This window comes from Quercus lobata, chromosome 8 (assembly GCF_001633185.2).
Source record: "Quercus lobata isolate SW786 chromosome 8, ValleyOak3.0 Primary Assembly, whole genome shotgun sequence".
In the NCBI taxonomy this organism is placed as follows: domain Eukaryota; kingdom Viridiplantae; phylum Streptophyta; class Magnoliopsida; order Fagales; family Fagaceae; genus Quercus; species Quercus lobata.
In genome coordinates this window covers 39910691-39931571 of record NC_044911.1, presented here as the reverse complement: position 1 = coordinate 39931571, position 20881 = coordinate 39910691, and the positions used below count along the sequence as shown (strand labels likewise).

The 20881-nt window shown below is 39.9% G+C and overlaps 1 pseudogene; it reads right to left on the bottom strand.

Moving 5' to 3' along the window:
• Positions 1-2393: 2393 nt before the first annotated feature.
• LOC115956860 lies at positions 2394-19614 on the bottom strand (annotated as a pseudogene).
• Between the last annotated feature and the right edge of the window lie 1267 nt (positions 19615-20881).

Genomic DNA, 20881 nt, shown 5'->3' with positions numbered 1-20881 from the left:
TTTGACTTTAATTCGTGATTATGTGTTTAAGTTTTATTCTCTCACAACCCCAGACATATAAAAGGATTATTTTAAGGGCCATCAAAGTGGACACAAGTTGCACAAGTGTTGAGCAAAGTTTGTTGTTCAAGTAATTTGTGACCGGAGACACAGTTTTGCCCTAATTCATCATTCTTGTGAAGAAGTTGTTGTGTTTGTGCACCGTAGGGTTTTGTAACCAAGTATTTTTTTGATTTTCATCGTTGGGATGAACTGAGAAACTTTGTAGCCAATAATCTTCTCTAGTTGGTGATTGAAGTCGCGTACTGGGATCCGTGCAATTGGTTAGTCACGTATTGGGAACCGTGCATCAAAAGGAGAAATTGTCAATACAGAACAAGTCCAATTGGGTATTGGGGTAAGGGTTCAACTGTAGGTTGGTATAAGGTACTGAGATTCTTTTACTTGTAACTGCTTGTTGTGATAATAGTGGAATTTCGAGAGTGGTGACCTTAAAATCACCTAGTGGGGTTTTTGCCGTGTAGGTTTTCCTCATTCGTAAACAAATCACTGTGTCAATTTAATTTTTGCTACATTTAGTTTAATTGGTGATTTGTTTGTGCTACCACGCGTTTGCATGTTAATTTGATTAATTAATAAATTTGGCTAGTTAATCAATTAATTCATCACAAGGGATCAATACGTTTTTGGCCTATCATACCCATCTACGTTGTCTCGAATGCTAATCCACTCCCTACTAAGATGACTTCCCTTCTTAAGAATGAGAAGATGGAAAGCAAGTACATATACTAGCAAGAAAACAAATTCATTTCATCTAAGGCATTAATTCATATGGCAACACAAACTTCTCCTTATAGTCCAAATTCCCAAATATCATGATCTCCAATAAATTCAAGACACTTGACTTTGAGAAGTACAATGACACTAGTAACCCAATGATCCACTTGCAGATATACTATCACAAGATGGCCTAGTAAGGCTAGTATACAAAGAATGATCCTCTTGTGAATCAAACCTTCCAGATTAAACTTAATAGGACCTGAAACAGTCCGGTATCTTAAGCAATAAAAATTGAGTTGTTGGAAACACTTGGTGAATGCCTTTTTGTCTCAGTACGGATTCATAAATGTTAGCTTTGATCAGAAAAAAAGAGTGGAGAAACTTTTTGAGAATATGCCCAGAGATGGAAGGTCTAAGCCCTGATCTTTGTTGGGTTAGTAGGAAAGAAAATAACCCCATGACTGGGTCATTGGGGCCTATCATCTTTAGAGTTGTTTATTGCCAAACTTAACCATGTGCTGAATGTACTTGTGTGTGGTTTGGGGAATCTAATTTGCCTCCAGCATCCAGAGTCTCCAGAATATGATACTGAGAATGTAATAAGTATGCCCATATTTGGTTTGGTTTGGTTTGATTAGAAATCTGATATGATTCTTAGGAATATGGCACCCTCATGTTTGGTTTATTCATAGGAGGGTGGTAGGAATTAATATTTCTTTCAAACTATCCTCAAATATATAAATACAATGTCAAGATTATTACCCATCATTTCTATGTAACTTCCTACAAATAAATAACAAGAAAAATAATATAAACCCCAAATTAGCCAAATATCATAAAATATTAGCATATACAAGACCCAAATAATTATTTCAATTTTAATGGTGTCTCAGGATATTGATCATGCTTTGCTAATCAAAATTATTTGTTTTCTTAAAAGACAAGCAATTCTATATATATATATATATATATATATAATATCTAAAAGATGAAGCATTACATTTATTGTTATTACGCTCTTTGAGCCACATCAACCTAGCATTTTGGTTTATTCGGTCCACTACGGTCCATTGGATTCACTTAGGTCCAATTTGGTCCATTACGGTCTACTTCAGTCCCATTTGGTCCCCTTCGCTCCATTCTAAATACTAAGGACAAAATTTAAGCGTGATCGAAGTATTGAAGAGTATAAAGACTGAGAAGAACAGATACTACAATCATAAACATGGGTGAAAATTCAAGGGAGACGGTGATCTCCAAATGAACAATATTTTCTGGTTCAATGATCAAACATCACTGGACAAATGGAGTTCAAACATCTGAGAACTTCTTTAAGGTTCAAGGAAATTATAGGGACAAGAGCTAACAACATGAGATCATGCAACGCGATGTTGCTGATCAGCTGTCACCAATACCAACAGCATGTGATTGTGCAACAAGAAGTTGCCAATTACAAAGTCATCACGATCCCTTCCTCATGGTGTCTTGCTTGAGTAGCAAAACATCAAACAGGGGATATTATTAATGAATCCTACAACAATTATTATTCTTATCATTCATGGAAACCACCATGAGTAACCAGCTTGAGCTTGAGATCCAATGCGTAGTTGTTGATCACTAGTTTACTACTGCTGGATTATGTAATTTAGGAGAAATTTTATTGTTTCTTGGCATGCCTTTGACAGAAAGCTTTAATTCTCCCCAAGCCATCTTCAAGAGCTGAAGGCTCAACTGCGAAAGTTATGCGCAACCAATTCTTCATCCCCAGGGCCACCCCTAAAAAAGAGACTCGAGTATTATTAGCTTCAATTGGCAGCATAATCAATTAGCATATACTACTGTGGATATTGTGTGAACGAGTGTAAATGTAAAATAAGTGAGAATATTTACTGAATTCCTAAACCCATCCCTGCATATCATAACAATCTTAGCCATTAATTTGGATTTTGGACATGACTATAAATCATTTAAATACTAAACAAGAGTAGTAAATTCTGGTCATCATTCTGTCTTCTAAATCATCTAATCTCATTGCACTACAGTAGCCATCATTCCTTCTCTCTTATCTTAGTTTGCCAGGCTTTAGTTAGTACTTAGTAGGTAGCTTATTTTATTGAACTTGCTTGGTTTTGTTGGATTAATGGCGCTTGTTGGGGTCTGAGTATTGAAAATTTTAGATTTGATGGAAGTTGGGACTGATATTTTATATGTTTCAAATATGTGACAAATACGGGGAGACATGAAGTTCAGGGCTGGAATGATGACGGAGACACCCACTCAACCCTATGCCATTACCATCCTAATAAACATTTTAAGTACCAAGAAAATCATTTCTTGGCCAAGAACTTACTACTTTTGGAATACATGTTTCATGGTGAAGATTTGCTTCCAGCTAGGATAATGTGAATTTTGAGAAGCCATGACTATGGGCTCAAGTGTCTACGGGATTTTACTTTTTCAATAAGCTTTTGGAGATACAATAGAATATAGACTAACCGCAATATGTCCACGCTTTTGCAACAACACTATAAAAAGGGAAACTAGAAAAATTAAGTCACATATTGCAAGAAAGTGACCAATCCAACATGCATGCTATTGTCTTGTAATGGCAACATCTAGAGATTTCAAGGGGTAGGCAATCACTGTTACCTTGAAAGAGGTATCCACGATGCCACCATTAAGAATGCATTACATTTAACTGTTTTCTAGGTTTTTCTTTCCAGACGATTTTTTTTTTTTCAAATTTCATGTTACTCTTTGAGATGATCTGTTAGTAAGAGATACAAAGGGGATTAAAAGGAATCCACATACACTTGGGAATGAAATGTCAAAACATTGAAAGGCCAAAATTTCCTAAATACCATACTAAGATTTACTTGCTCTCCTTATATTCATTTTTATTTTGTTCCTTCTCATCATTCTAGACTTCTAGTTCACCAGGCCATGACTTGTAAGCCTAATGATCTTTCTCAACTAATGCAGATGTATAGGAATTTACAAAGCAGCCAAACAGTCTATAAGGTCCTTTTTTTTTCTGATTTAACCAAGGCAAAAAAAAAGACCGGAAATCTGAACTTGTGACTTGGGTTTTGTCCAGATCAAGAAATCTTAAAGACCCTGTTACATACCTGGAAAAACAATAACCGAATCCTCTTTAGCCAGCTTGAGACAGAAGTCCATATCATCAATTACGTCTTCCAATAATGATGGATTTAGCTTAACCTGTGATGAAATTCCTAGTCAGTAAGATATTCAATACTTAATTTTAAGGCACCAATTTGTCTAAGATTTGATATTCTTACCATCACAAACATGGATCCTACAGGTTTGTTTGGGCAAGTAATGCAAGGGATCTCCATAATTCTATCATAACATATATGTGCAGCCTCCCTTAGGATGTCAATAATTTTTGAAAAGAAATCCTCACCTGTTTTTTCAAGGATATGAGGAACCGCACCCTGATACATAAACAACATTATTATATTTTCAAGAGAAGGAACAGGGGAAAAAAGGGACGATTATAGCATTCCAGTATTCATATGTCAAAATATTGAATTAAAGTATCAATAACGAGAGAAAGGAACAGTAATATGTGCATATTTAGATGAACATAAGCAACATACTAAAAAATGAAAAAAGAAGCAAGATGTCATCCTACTAGGAGTCAAATTAATTAAAGTAGTATTGTTAAAATAATATGTGCTAAAATTTGAAATCTGCGAAAGTGATATAATGTAAATGGATGAATGAATAACGGTCTTAAAATTTGGTTATACGCCAAGAAATTGGTCACCAATATCTTTAGGGATACCAGAGGGGTCTTAGGGATTTGGAAGTACAAGCCACTAGAACTAGATTTTTGAAATATCTCCTTTAGGTCTAATGAGATTTTAGGGTGACTAATTTACAACCAAGCTAAGTTTCACATCCCACAAGGAGCTGGTAGTTATCAGAATAAATTCTTGGAAGTTTGCACCTAGCAGTAGGATTCCCATCCTGAAGAGCTGTTAAGCCTAAACCACTAAGGACATGACAAAGTCAATGTAGGGTTTAGAGATGTTGCCTTTTCTTGTTATTTCTCTAGTCTTCTATTACAGGAATCAGGAAACTCTTCTATTGTCTTTCAGGTGAATTTGCTCCAGCAAGAATTCAGGATAAAAATACACATTAACTTCTGAAATTGCTTGAAAGAGGAAAAACTGTAACATTCTTTCACTTTTATTTTTTTTTTTAAAGAAAAAAAAAAGAAAAAAAGAAAAAAAGAAAGAAAGAAAAAAAGAAGAAGCTATTTTACAAACCTGAATGAACATTGGTGGATGAGATATCAGATTGAGAAGACTGATAATGCAATCTACAACCTGAGAGGAAAGGAAAAGGATTTGAGACTATTACATATGTCATGTTATTATTCATTCAAAATGTAATATAATGTAGAACCATTATTATAATTCTATTGAGTCCACGGATATGGAAGCTTAATTCAGAATACACACATGAATGTGTGCATGCGCACACACATACACACACAAGAGGGAGATGACCTTGGTTTTTTGAAGGATGCCATTAGGATCGCTAGTCACAAGCAATCCTAGTCACCAACCTGGTACAAGCCATCTCTTTGATATGGACCCTAGTGTGAGAACAGGCACTATTGATCCAAATACTCCCATTGGCACAAATGGATTAGTTCCAAAAGTGAGATGGTGATAAACTTCGTCCGCAACTACCAGAATGCCCAGCTTTCTTGCTGTCTTTGCAATCTAAAATTCAGAAAATCAACCACCACTAACATTAACACCCTAATTACAAAAAAAAAAAAAAGAAAAGGTTTTACTTATGAAAACTCACGCTTATTGTAGAAATGTTTCTAAACCATTAAATCCACCATTGTGTTACATGTAAGTAACAAGATCATATGAGAGTCTAGCATAATAAACTAAAATTTAATCGTTGTTTCGCCACTAAAAGCTTTAAGTCATTCTTATTATGAACTTATAGACATTTTGATATTCCCAAAACAAATTTGACTCTACTTTCAAGTAGACATTGGCTCAAATGATAATGAAATTAGGTAAGGAGGTAAATTTTTAATGCTATTTTTTGAGTCGATTGCAGTTGATATATTAAAGGTCAAGATTTTACTCGTCCCCTGAGAACACCTTGGCTAAGGAGGTAAAGTTGTGGATTGGGATTGGAGTTGAAGTTAAGACTTAATGTTGCCTAGTTAAGTACATTAATGGTTTAACCTACCTTCTTTAAATGTTGGTGTGTGATAAGGATAATTTGTAACATTGGGACTTACCCATGGCAAGGTGTAGAGTGACACCCCAAATCAACCCGTTAGCTTTGTGTCTATCAACACATTACAAACAATAAGTCTACAAAGATGACGGGATTAACCTAGGACAGGGATTGGAAGCTAATGCCGCCATGATGAAGGGAGGAACTAGGCTAACGATTCTAACATAACCCATACTTGGTCTCCACGCATACTTATAAGGAAATTTCTTGTGCCCTACGCCCAATGTTGATAAAAAAGACTCCTACAAGGAAAGGATTCCGAAAAATACGCTCATAAGGATTCCTAAATGGAAAAGACTTTTAAGCCAAGGAAAGAGAGGTCAACCTTTCTCTACTATAAAAGCCCCAATACCTTCACTAACCAAGGTATGCATAGTTTAGCCGCTCTGGCACTCTAGAGTTGTGAGAAATTCTAACTTGACCTTCAGAGGGTATTTGGTCGGCACCACACCAGTACTCTCTGCGAGGTTTTCTCTTTTTGTGTTGTGCAGGTGTTGTTTCGAGCATGTGTGGACCGTGTAGCTTACTGTTGATTTTTCGGCATCATCAGTTAACGCCGTCTGTGCGCACTTTAGCCTATCGCTTCTCGGACAAAGAGTTGCATGGTACTTACTCGTTCGATGGCAACTACCAACAACGTTCAGGGAGACGAGCCACGACCCACTGCCCTAGAGAGGCAGGTCCAAACCCTCACGACAACAGTGGAACGTCTCACTAAACAGAATCAAGACCTTAAAGAATAGCTATGGCAAAATAACGCCATTATGGGTACCCAAGAGGAAGACCAAGAAGGTACTAGTGCTGAGAGGAGAGACTGAGAGGGGCTGGAAGGTAGTAACGCCCCAGGTAGACCAGAGCAACAAGACATGAGCCGTCCTTCCACTATAGACACGGCTCCCCCTCACATTGTCACTGAGATGCAAATGATGAAGGAACGGATGGACCTTATGATGAACGCTCTCAAAGGACGAGTGTCCAACTACCTCGATGATCTAGTCCACCGAATTGATTCGCTTTTCACCATATCTGTCAACTCCTTCCCCCTACCGTAGAAGTTTCGCATGTCGTAAATAGAAAGCTACGACGGAGTCAAGGACCCCTTCGATCACCTAGAGACTTTCAAGACCTTGATGCACCTTCAAGGAGTAGCAGATGAGATCATGTGTAGGGCCTTCCCTACAACGTTGAAAGATCTTGCGAGAATTTGGTTCAGTCGGCTGATGCCTAACTCCATTAGTACTGTCAAGGAGCTAAACGCCCAGTTTACTTCGCACTTTATTGGGGGGCATAGGTATAAGAAGTCTACTGTGTGCTTGATGAGTATCAGGCAGTGAGAGGACGAGACGCTGAGATCTTACATAGCCTGCTTTAACAAGGAAGCACTTTCGATCGATGAAGCTGACGACAAAATACTTGTAGCAGCCTTCACAAATGGGTTACGGAAGGGTAAGTTTTTGTTCTCTTTATACAAGAATGACCTAAAAACCATGTTGGACATACTTTACAGGGCCACTAAGTACATGAATGTCGAAGATGCACTGCTGGCTCGAGAGGAAAAGCCAAAGAAGAGAGAGAGGTAGGAAGACATGCGACAGGACAGAGGGTGGAAGATGGCAAGAACCGGAGAGCGAAGGGATAACAGGCGCTCTAAGCCCCTTACGGGGAGGTTCACGAGCTTCACCCTACTGACTGCCCTGATCGACCAAGTCTAATGCAAATCAAGGACGAAGGAGCCTTGACCTTCCTCAGAAAGCTGAAAGGGGATCCCAACAAATGGTCTAGAGATAGACACTGTTGTTTCCACCGTGATCACGGTCATGACACGGCTGACTGCTATGACTTAAAACAGCAGATCGAAGCCCTTATCAAGCAAGGGAAGTTACAGAAGTTCGTCAGCAGGGAGAGAACAAATCCGCCTTCTCAAGAGCAAGCCCCCCGACGGGACAACAAGCGTCCGAGACCACCCCTAGGAGATATAAGGATAATTGTGGGAGGCATAGCGACCATAGGTTCGTCCAAAAAGGCCTGAAAGACTTACCTTAGAATGGTTCAGAACGTTCAGCTGACAGGTATTATCCCGAAAATGCCGCGGGTCGATAACCCAGTTATTGGTTTCTCGGAAAAAGATGCCCGACGTCTTCACCACCCACATGACGATGCGCTCATCGTTAGCATTCGAGTAGGAGACTATAACACATACCGGGTCTTGGTTGACAACGGGAGTTTCGCAAACATTCTCTACTACCCGACGTTCCAACAGATGCGGATCGACAAAGAACAACTAGTTCCAACTAACGCTCCCCTCGTTGGGTTTGGAGGAACAAAAGCATACCCCCTTGGGGTGGTCACATTGCCTGTAACAATAGGGGACTATACTCAGCAAATCACTAAGGATGTTACATTCTTTGTTGTCGATTGCTCCTCCACCTACAATGCCATCATAGGACGACCAATCCTTAACTCATGGAAGGCCATAACTTCAACTTACCACCTGATGATTAAATTCCCCACAGAGTACAGAGTAGAGGAATTGTGAGGAGATCAGGTAGCTACTCGCGAATGCTATATCGCGATGCTGGAGATGGACGACCATCTACAAACCATAGGCATAGAGGAACAGCGGATGGGGGCAGAACCTGTAGAGAGGCTCAAGGAGATACCCCTTGATAGCATCAGATTAGATAGAACCACGAAGATCGGCACTCTTGCCAGCCCAATAGTTCGCCAAGCGCTCGTAGCCTTCCTCACGGAGAATTAGGATGTATTTGCCTGGAGTCATGAAGACATGCTAGGAATCAACCCGTTGGTTATGGTACACAGGCCGAATGTGTCACCTTCTTTTCCACCCATTCGACAGAAGAAGCGAGTATTCGCCCAAGAACGAGACCGAGCAATAGCAGAAGAAGTCGGCAAGTTATAAGAGGCGGGCTTTATCAGGGAAGTATACTATCCCGATTGGCTAGCAAACGTGGTGATGGTCAAGAAAGCCAACGGGAAATGGAGGATATGCATAGACTTTACGGATTTGAATGAAGCATGCCCCAAGGATAGCTACCCTCTCCCTCTAGTCGACGTACTGGTAGATTCTATAGCTCAGCACCAGCTACTAAGTTTCATGGACGCCTTTTCAGGATACAATCAGATCCGGATGGATGAAGTAGATCAAGAGAAAACTTCATTTGTTACCGGCCAAGGTCTTTTTTGTTACAAAGTAATGCCATTTGGCCTTAAGAACACGGGCACGACATATCAAAGGCTCATGAACAAAATGTTTGCAAACCAGATCGGAAGAAATGTTCAGGTTTACGTCGATGACATGTTAGTAAAAAGCCGAATAGAAGAGGACCATTTGAAGGATCTTGAGGAAACCTTCGGCACCCTTCGCTCTTACAACACGAAGCTTAATCCGAGTAAGTGTGCATTAGGAGTGATGGTGGGAAAATTTCTGGGCTTTATGGTGTCTCAAAGAGGCATTGAGGCCAACCCGGACAAGATCAGAGCCATAGTAGAGATGGCCCCCCTGAAAAGCGTGAAAGAAGTGTAGAGTTTAAACGGTAAAGTAGTCGCCCTAAACAGGTTCGTGTCATGAGCAACAGATAAATGTTTACCCTTCTTCCGTATGCTGAAGAAATCTTTTGAATGGACTACCGAGTGTCAGCAAGCATTTGAGGAGCTAAAGGCCTATCTCTCTTCCCTACCGCTGCTAAGTCCTTCACAACTAGGGGAAGAGCTCTTCCTGTATTTGGCTGTCTCCCCGACAGTCGTCAGTGTGGCCTTGGTCAGAGAAGAAGACAAGGTTCAAAAGCTCATATACTATGCCAGCCAGGCATTTCGTGGTGTAGAGGAAAGGTATCCACCCATGGAAAAACTCGCCTTCACTTTGGTTACGGCAGCCCGCAAACTTAAGCCGTACTTCCAAGCCTACACGGTAATTGTCCTAATCGACAAACCCTTACGGCGGGTAATGAGCAACCTTGAAGTTGTTGGTCGGTTGGCACTATAGGCGATGGAGTTGAGTGAGTTTGACATTTAGTACTGACCGTGCACCACCATCAAAGGGCAGGTCGTCTCTAACTTCATAGTAGAGTTCACCAACGGGGAAGACAAGGGGGCAGATGAATGTCCGCAGTGGAGTATACATACAGACGGGTCGTCAAACAGGCAGGCCGGGGTTGTAGGTGTCGTACTTCTCTCTCCTGAAGGAGACTTAATCGAATGTATGGTTCGCCTCGACTTCCTTACCACCAACAATGAAGCGGAGTACGAAGTTTTAGTGGCAGGGTTTGATCTCGCCAAAGCAGCAGGAGCCGCAAGAGTGGTTCTTTATTGCGACTCTCAAGTTGTCACTAACCAAGTAAACGGTGATTATGAGTGCAGCGGCAAAAGAATGAAGAGATATCTAGATCAAGTAAGGAGAATGGTAGACGAGCTGAAGGCCAAAATTATCTAGATCCCTAGAGGAGAGAACGAGCAAGCCGATCGTCTTGCTAAAGCAGCTTTAGCCGAACATATTACTACCCTTGATAATGTACTCTCTTTTGTTCAGCTTTCTGTTGACATCCTATTTTGCAACCTGTATTTAACTTCACATAGAGTGTAAAAGGGTAATTTCACCGTGGAAATATGCATCTTGATTCTGGTCATTAGATCCTTAATCTCATTTCACCAAAATGATCTTGATGTTGTAACGATCAAATCGACTGGTCATGAGTCTTAATCGAACCATCAGATTGAAAGTTATCATCAAATCAAGTTTTAATGGCTGAGATGCACTATCACAAATTGAGTCCGATTATATGTGATTATGAAAAATTGATTTCAATTGGTTATAAGTATAATCAATTTGATATCAATGATGTGTCATAATTTGATTGGTTAGGACTACATTTTATGGTAGGGTTGCACACACCTAATTAACTAGATAGTTAAACATTAATTATTCAATGAGTAATTTGTGCAATTATCTTTTAATTAGAGTAAATTTGGAACTAATTAAGTCTGAAATGGGTGTGATTGGAGCCATTTAATGTTAATTGGGAGCTAATTTGGGACCTATTAATTTTAATTGTGCTGAAACCATTTTCTAACAAATGACCTTTGCTCACCATTTCATTGATATCTCTCAGAATATTTTGAATCTTTGAACGAAGTTAATTTCTCTAGAAACTAGAAATCCGGGGCTTCAATTTGAGTACAAGAACGAGACAATTCCGATCAGAATTGACTCAGATATGATTTTTCAAAGTTGGCTCTACAGGCTGTTACAGAAACTACGGGAAAACCGAATTTTGGCTTGCTCCTCACTCCCAAGGCTAAAATGAGGTCTAGGTTCATGATTTTTTGTCAATCCTCATTAAATGGCATTTCATTCATATTTCCTCCACCACTACTATATAAACCCTCCCTCTCCTTCATTCCAAAAGATACAAAAAAACCTCCTCTCTTCTCTTTTCTTGAGTTCTAGTGAAGTTGAGTAGTCTTGTCATATCTTGGTCTTCTTGAGACTCAAGGTATTGAGTGAGACTCACTCTCCCTCTCCTAACTCTTCTTTTCCTCCACCCTTAGGACCTCCATCAAGAGTCTCCTCCTCCACCATATGGATCTTGCATGAAGGTATAATCCATTTCCCTAATTGGTTTTTTATGTTGCCATGATGAGAATCTAGAATCAAAGCATGATAGTAATTATTTAAATTCTTTTGAATATATTTGAATGTTCTTATATGTTCTTCACATGTTTTTGGTTTTTCATCACATATTCATGCATAAACACTAGTTTTGATCCTAAATCCATATTAAAAATATGAAAAACATGTTTGTTTAATAATTTTTTTAAATTCTTGAATCTAGAATATCACCATCCACACACATTCACTAGAGTTTATTTTTCAATCTAAATGTCATGCTTGATAAATTGAATTAGGGTTTATCACATGCAAACACATTAAATTCAACATGCAAATTGATTGATAACATATTGGATGATGTGATATGAATGTTGGCCACCATAGTCTAGAAGACTGGTTTCACCGGGTAAGGTGGGTGCCTAACACCTTCCCACCTTGTAACATAGCCTCCGAGTTTAGATCAAGGGTTAGTAGATCAAATGCTTATCCATGTAATTTTCGATTTTTAGATTGTAACTAGGAAATAAAGCCATGTACTTTATCTTAGATTGTACCTAAGACCAAAACCATGTAATTTTCCTATGATCAATGTAAATTCAATTACAAATTAATAAATTGATGAATTTTTCAATTTTGGTTTTCTTATTTATTCTAATAATTAAATAAGTGGCGACTCCATTGTAAAACCCTTAATCTAAAAGGGAAAATATAACTAGTTGAACCTCCATTTTGAGAGGCAATAACATGACTCCACCCATTCATATGGGTTTGGTCCAACATCATATAAAAACGGGCTGGAGGCGTGGTCTCACACACTTTCTCCACTAATAGATATCATCGATGTGCAGGAGATAGGTTCCGAAAGCAATTGGACCATGCCGTTGATCTCTTACTTGAAAAATGGCGTCTTACCAGATGGAAGGGAGGCTGCAAGAAAGCTGAAGGTCCAAGCAGCGCAGTTCATCTTGATGAAGGATGTTTTATATAAGAGAGGCTTCTCCCGCCCATACCTAAGGTGTTTGGGTTCCGAAGAAGCAGATTACGTCATGAGAGAAGTCCACGAAGGGATATGCGAAAACCACTCAGGGTCACAATCGTTGGCACACAAGCTAATTCGAGAAGGGTACTATTGGCTCACCATGCAAAAAGATGCTCAGACTTATGTCAAAGCCTGTGACAAATGTCAAAAATTCAACAACATCATTCGATAGTCGTCTGAAGAATTGACCCTTATGATAGCCCCATGGCTGTTTGCTCAGTGGGGGTTAGACATCATGGGGTCGTTCCCAATAGTATTGCGATAGCTAAAGTTTCTGATAGTAGGCATAGACTACTTCACAAAATGAGTGGAAGCTGAAGCCTTAGCCACCATTATGGAGAAGAACATGAGAAACTTTGTCTAAAAGTCCATTATATGCAGGTTTGGGATCCCTAGAGTCTTAGTCTCAGACAACGGGAAAAAATTCAACAACGACTCTTTCCGGGATTTTTGCTCACAGTTATGGATCAGAAATCATTACTCCTCCCCCACCCACCCTTAAGCAAATGGACAGGTTGAAGTTACAAATCTATCATTGCTCAAAATTATCAAGACTCAGCTCGAGGGGACAAAGGGTATATGGTCTGAAGAGTTGCCAAGCATACTATGGGCGTATAGGACAACGGCAACGACGCTCATAGGAGAAACACCATTTTGGCTAACGTATGGAAGCGAAGTAGTCATTCCAGCCAAGGTCGGACTTACAAGCTACAGGATAGACAACCATAATGAAAGAAAAAACAACGAGGCTATGCGTCTACAACTTGATCTAGTTGATGAAGTTAGGGCAATAGCAGAACAAAGGCTTGCACGGTACCAGGACCGCATGGTTAAACACTACAACTCCTGGGTCCAACACAGAGACTTTCAGGTCAGAGATCTCGTTTTAAGGAAGGTCATGAGTGCTGCTAGAGACCCTATCCAAGGAAAGCTCGGCCCTAATTGGGAAGGACCCTACCGAGTCACGTTATGGCAGAGGAAGGGCACCTACTACCTAGAGACGATGGACGGACGGAAGCTACACCACCTATGGACCGCCGAGCACCTGCGGAAGTACTACCAATAAAGAGGATAGCATGAAGAGTAGCACCCCCTTATTTTTAGTATACCTTAGTTAAATTTAGCTACACTCCTCAGTTTTTCTATTTTACTTTAGATTTTGCTACAATAACTCTTTTTTAAGCCCAAAGGGCAGGTTTTCTTTTTTTTAAGAACTACTTTTTCTATGAATGCATGGTTTATCATAATAAGAGGAGTTTCATTCAGATATGACTTAATGTGTTTTTTCTACAATATATTATCAAGTCCATAAAATAGACGAGTTTGCAATTAAGTCCATAAAGTGGACGAGCTTACTACCAAGTCCATAAAATGAACGAGTCCATAAAGTGGACGAGTTTGCAACTAAGTCCATAAAGTGGACGAGCTTGCTACCAAGTCCATAAGTGGACGAACTAAGTCCCCAAAGTGGACGAATTTATTATCAAGTCCACAAAAAGGGTAAGTTTATTACTTAGTCCACACAAAGTGGACGGATTTCTCATCAAGTCCAGAAGGTGGACGAGCTTATTACTAAGTCCACGAAGTGGACGAATTTATTATCAAGTCTACAAAATGGACAAGTTTACTCAGTCCACAAAGTGGACGAATTTATCATTAAGGTCCACAAAATGGACGAGCCTATTACGAAGTCCGTAAAGTAGACAAGTTTATCACTAAGTCCACGAAGTGGACGAACTTAGTAAATCCATAAAGTGGACGGGTCCAAAAAATGGGAGAGTCATCCACGAAGTGGACGAGTCCAAAAGGTGGACTAGTCCACAAAGTGGACGGGTTTAAACCCATAAAGCACAGATTCATCTCACATATGGACAGATTCATAAAAGCAAGAAGACAAACATGCAACAATGAAACGTACTGAAAGAAACAAATATAAATCAAAATAAGTTTTAGTCTTTACAAATCGAGCCCAAAAAACAGCAGGGCGTTTTACAATGTCTTAAAAACAGAGCAAATCAAAAAGAAAAATACATAAAGCTAAGAGGCTTGAGGGATTGGAGAGTTCTCGTCAATCTTCTCCTCGGTGACGGGGACCTCAACGTTCACAGGCTCAGTGGACGGGACTAAAGAGGTGACGGGAGCATCTGTGGCTGGCTAGGCAAGGACGACATCACCATCTTTTGGATTAGACTCAGTGGAGTCGTCAGTTTCCTCATGGACAGTGTCGTCAGTAGGAGTTGACAGTAGGGGCTCGTCCATAGTAACCTTGGAAAAATCCAGGTGGGGGTAGCGGGATTTAACTTGCTTAAGGTAGTCCTCAAACCCTTCACCATAATATCCACCACAAAAATCTATGAACGACTGGGAGGCCTTGTATTCACTTACAGCGTTAGCTCTGGCCGTCTCCACCTGCTCGAGGAGAGCTGTCAACTCTTTCTCAACTTTCTCCTTTGCTTCTTGCTCACTCTTTCTCTAACGACCCTCCTCCTCCAACTTACCCTTCAAATTTTTTACCTCCTCGTTAAGAGAGCGAATGGAACCCTTGTATTGTTCCCCCTCGTCCGTTAGGAGCTCTATGTGCTTATGCAAGCGGGCAATCACTCCTTCTTTAGCGTCGCCCCTATCTTACAAAGCTTTCATACGCACCAATGCTTACAAGGTACAATAGCCGTCAGCTACTAGACAAGTGTGTAAGAAAGATAAATACAAAGGAAAACGTACCCGAGTAAGATCAAAGAGGCCTGACGCCCCTAACTCGTCAGTCCCCTGCTTAGCATAAGGGTCTACATCCTTATCTCTGATGATGGATCTCACCATCTCGATGGCATAGTCTTTGTGCGTAAGAAGACGACAGTTCGGTCCCTGAGCAACAGGGCCCGATGACGTCATCAAACCCTTACCCACGCCATGGCCAGTCTTAAGGGGCATCGGCTTTTTTAAGGATTTTTCCCCAACAATAACAGAAGGCTTCTTAGGTGGATGATCATCCTTCCCGTCAGGTTTTGTCTTGTGCACGCCTTTCCCGACGGCTTTTGGAGCTGATGAGGACGCTCCATCCCCCTTCACCTTATTTTCTTCTTTTTTCTTCTACTGAGTAGTGGATGTGCGCACCTACGCCCTCAACTGAGCAGCCTCCATTTTTACATAAATTAAGTGACAGACATAAGCTAGGTGACACCTAAAAAGTAAGAAGAAAAAGAACAAAGCGACGGGGGTAAATAAGAAACACTTACGACGACGAGAATAAGAGTTAAGCCTACGAGCTACTGGGGTTGGCACCGGACCACCACAATACGTGTGTAGTGTGTCAAGGGTAATCAAATCCCTGCACTTGCACTTTTCAAAAGGAATTTCAAGAACCTGTTGGATGAAGGCCTCCTGCTCACCGGTAATGGATGGGCATACACTAGTTGAAATAAGAAAAGATGACGACATTAGAACACTTGCAAGAAAACTAAAAATTTAGCAAGAAAAGATGACGACATTAAACCTGAATCCTTAACTATGCCCCAAGTGTTATCAAAGCTATAGGGCATTGTGTCCCACTCCTCTGGACGGCATACCCAATCCATCCCTTTGACAAAAAAGTATCTGCCCTTCCAACTCCTGTTGGAGTTGGGCATGTCTAATACAAGCCTCAGTACTTTTTTCCGAGCAGCAAAGTGAAAAATCCCTTGTGAAGAGACGATGTGTTAGGGACGATAGCACCAGATGAACACGTCTAGCGTGAGCTAACGGTTCCCTCCGCTTAGACGACCTCATAAGATCTCCGATCCTATAACGATCCTCCAAGCATTAGGGGCGATTTGGTTGACGGACAAACTAAGGAAGTTAGCCAGCTGACGGTGTAACGTCGTCAGTGGCAGCCTCAACCCCGCTGCTAGCGTGGTGTCATACATACTAGTATCTTCAATCTCCCCAGAATAGTACTTCTTGAACTTCCCAGGAAGACGGATTGGTATGTGATCTAGGATTTGGAAATGGTCCCTTAAATTCTTGAAAATCTTGGACGTCATCTTCGGAAGGAAATCATTGACAGTCCACATTTGAGAAAGAATGAATGGACGAGCGTGCCCACTTTCAGGGTTTACCGAACTCCCAATCTTGGGGGTCCTATCATCCGCGTCATCTTCGTCCCTATCACCCTCCATTACCCCGTCATTTTCAATCTTTTCCTCACCATCAACTTCTCCCCCGTCTATCTCTTCCTCATCTTCCTCTCCTATATAATCCCCGTCCTCGTTAGGAGAACGGGCTGACATCTCTCTTTCGACGACCAGGAATGGCCCTCCTCGGGCTCCTGTCCTGTTTGGAAGACTTCATCGTAGCCCGTTCCTTCATGGATTGACAACTGCTCACTAATCGCTTCCCTAGACATTTTTTACCTACAAGCGACGAAGTTATTCTATGTACCTAAGTTGACGGCCATGCTAAAAAGCTACACTACCAACTAAAGCGCAATAAAATGATAGATAGGAGAAAAGAAGAGAAGATTTATCGAGTAAACGGTCTCGGGAAGAAGTGACGGTCTCAAAAAACGGATGAAGAAAGACGACGGGAGCAAGGTTCTCCAAACAGTAGGCTCTCTCTCTCTCTAGATCGGCAACAAAATGGGGAGAATGAAAAAAAACTGAGGTATATATAGAATCAAAGGGTGCACGGAAGACGAAGCAACACCCTTGTCCAGAAGCGGATCCAGTTAGAATATGACATGTGTTCAAGCAATTAATGCAGGATGCTTGAGGGAGTGCCCATAAATGCCTCTTTCTTATTCTTGAAATAAATAAAATTAAATAAATAAAAGTCAGAAAAAAATGAACTCCACAACCCGTCAACTTTAGCTGACGAGGTTATGGAGTAGGAGGCAGCTGATAAGGATAATTTGTAACATTGGGACTTACCCATGGCAAGGTGTAGAGTGACACCCCAAATCAACTCGTCAATTTTGTGTCTATCAACACATTATAAACAATAAGTCTACAAAGATGGCGGGATTAACCTAGGACAGGCATTGAAAGCTGACGCTGCTATGATGAAGGGAGGAACTAGGCTGACGGTTCTGACGTAACCCAAACTTGGTTTCTATGCATACGTATAAGGAAATTTCTTGTGCCTTATGCCCAATGTTGATCAAAAAGACTCTTACAAGGAAAGGATTCCGAAAAATAAGCTCATAAGGATTTCTATATGGAAAAGACTTCTAAGCCAAGGAAAGAGAGGTCAACCTTTCTCTACTATAAAAGGCCCAATACCCTCACTAACCAAGGTACGCATAATTTACCCGCTCTGGCACTTTAGAGTTGTGAGAAATTCTAACTTGACCTTCGGAGAGTATTTGGTTGGCACCACACCAGTGCTCTCTGCGAGGTCTTCTCTTTTTGTGTTGTGTAGGTGTTGTTTCGAGCACGGGTGGACCGTGTAGCTTACTGTTGATTTTTCGGCATCATTAGTGTGTATAGACACTTCCACAAGGATTGCCAGGGTTTATGATAACCATCGCAACAATATTCTCATCGGCAAGAGCTTCTATGCTTTCAATGTCAACCTCCCAACCCTTTTCTGGAATCATATCAAAATAACGGACTCCAAGATTGTTAGATGAGGCATGAGCACCATAGAATGGGAAGCATGGCCTTGGAAGCAGAATGTTGGCTCCTAGGCAGGCAAGGACTCTTATTGTAACTTCAATTGCTTGGGCGCATCCCATTGTGAGAAAAACATTGTCCGGTGTCAACGTGTATGGAAGATCATGAGACAGATAATCTACTATAGCTCTGTTACAATTAGAGCATTAAATAAAATTACAGAACTTGATAGAACATAACATGTATGGATGATCACAAGATAGGTAATACACAGACACACATTCTGTTTATGTCTTTTTTTTTTTCATCCACAACCAACTCATAACATTCATATGAAAATGTACAGTACTTTTTATAAATATTGGAAATAAAGTTAATCATCTTGATGATGATGGTAAAGCTAGCCTTCGACTTTTGTCTAAATACCTTGTATACACTGCAATAGGGAACTTTTATGAATGGTGATTGGATAGACAACATGGATCGAGATATGGAATAAATCACAAAATTTTAAAGTGAAATTAGTTTTAGATATATCTTCCAATTGCACTGGTGACTAGACCAATCTTTTTAGGCTTCCTCCGTGGGTATGATAAATTGGCCAGAACGCTTTCTCAAAAACACAAATCTGCAAATGGTTATTCGTCTCTTTCACCTGGTATTATTTTATAATAAGGAGAACAAGAACAGGAGGCCAAAATTGGGAATTAAGCCCATTTTCCTAACTATATAGTTAGTAGGCATGGTTTCAAAAGAATATATTTCACTAACATCTCGAGTCTCAAAAACTCGATTTTGGGCTATAAATCGAGTCTCAAAGACTTGGTTTTCATGGTCTGATCACATCTAATGTGGCATTTACACCTCATCAGAGAGAGAGAGAGAGAGAGAGAGAGAAAAACCAGAAATAGAAACATGGGTTGCAGTGAGATCGGAGTGGGTGGCTTCAGATCGGCGTGGGACCATGGGTGGGTGGGTTTCAAGTTGGTATGGGTGGGTTTCAAGTCGGCGTGGGTTGTGGGGCCGATATGGCGAGAACTCGGTTCGTCACGTCTCGAATCTCGCGGTGTCGTCCTACGGAGGAGGAGGAGGAGAGCTTGGCTGATGATGGCGAGGAGGAGGAATTGCAACGGACTTGGCAGAGAGCTTCGACGAGCTTTCCATCTGATCATCTCGGGTTTTGGATCCAATTCCGGATCTCGCATCTTGGTTTTGCTACACTTCGTTCGCTTCAACTCTTCTTCTTCTATGTTGAAATCTGGGTTTGAGATCATAGACTCCATTGAAGAAAACAATTTCACAATATACCTCGGATTCTTTCTCTCTCTGATCTGATTTGGGTTTTTTTTTTTTTTTAATAATTTTTTTGGATATTTCTGTGAATGACTTGTACATGACTTAGGCTTAAATTTTTTTTGGCTATAAATCGAGTCTTAGAGACTTGATTTCTAGGTAGATGCCACGTGGAAGAAACACCAAATCAGAACACTAAAATTGAGTCTTTGAGACTTGAGATGTTAGTAAAAAATATAATTTTGTAACAATGCCTACTAATTATATTGTTTGGAAATCAGTGTTAATTCCCAATTTTGGCCAGAACAGGAGGAAGTGTATGAGGAAATTGTTTTCGTAATTAAAAATCTTTCTCAGGTTATATATTTTTCATACGAATAAGTCAACACATGTGGAATTGATAATAGGGCAGCACCATTCCTCCACACTGCAGAATCAATTCAGATATATAAATGGGATGAGGAATGGCTAAACTTGGACACATTAAATATTTCTTGAATCTGTCCTCAACGAAACAATTACAATAAAAAAAAAAATATATATATATATATATATATATATATATATATATAATGATTTACTGGTGGCATATGGTTTTTTTGGGGGGGCCACATATCATATACATTCCAACTTTCTAGCAAAACTGGAAAACATCATTAAAAGTTAGAGCACTCTGTTACACTATTTTTCTATGGGTTCCTTGTTTTGGATTATGTCTCCAGAACGGAATTAATAACTTTGTTAAATTCATCAAAACTTTATTAAAAATTAAAAGAGGCACGTTTATTCCAAACAAAAAATGTCTATACACAACAAATTTCACAACTTATTAAGATATATAAAAGATTGTAATTAGTGCAATATCATTTTCACTAGGACTAATAATCACTTTTATTGCACAACAATCACAACCTACTATCTTAATATTGGGATTTGTGTAGCCTAATTGTGCTTGATCCGGATTATGACCCAATCCGAAATAATATTGCTACAGTTTTTAATGGGAGATTTTTTGAGATACATCTTGTATTTTTTTTTAGAACAGTGAGATCCCTACAACTTGGTGGATGTAAACAAATTGTCGAACTACGTAAATACTATCTTGTATGATTGTTTTATTTGGCACATATTTTTTCTCTAATTTTTGTTTCTCACAATCTGGAAATTTCATATGTATTTCTTCACTTAATTCTTAAGAATTGTGAAAAATATTGTAAAATTTACAATGTTGTGTTATTTATATTGGATTCGAATAAT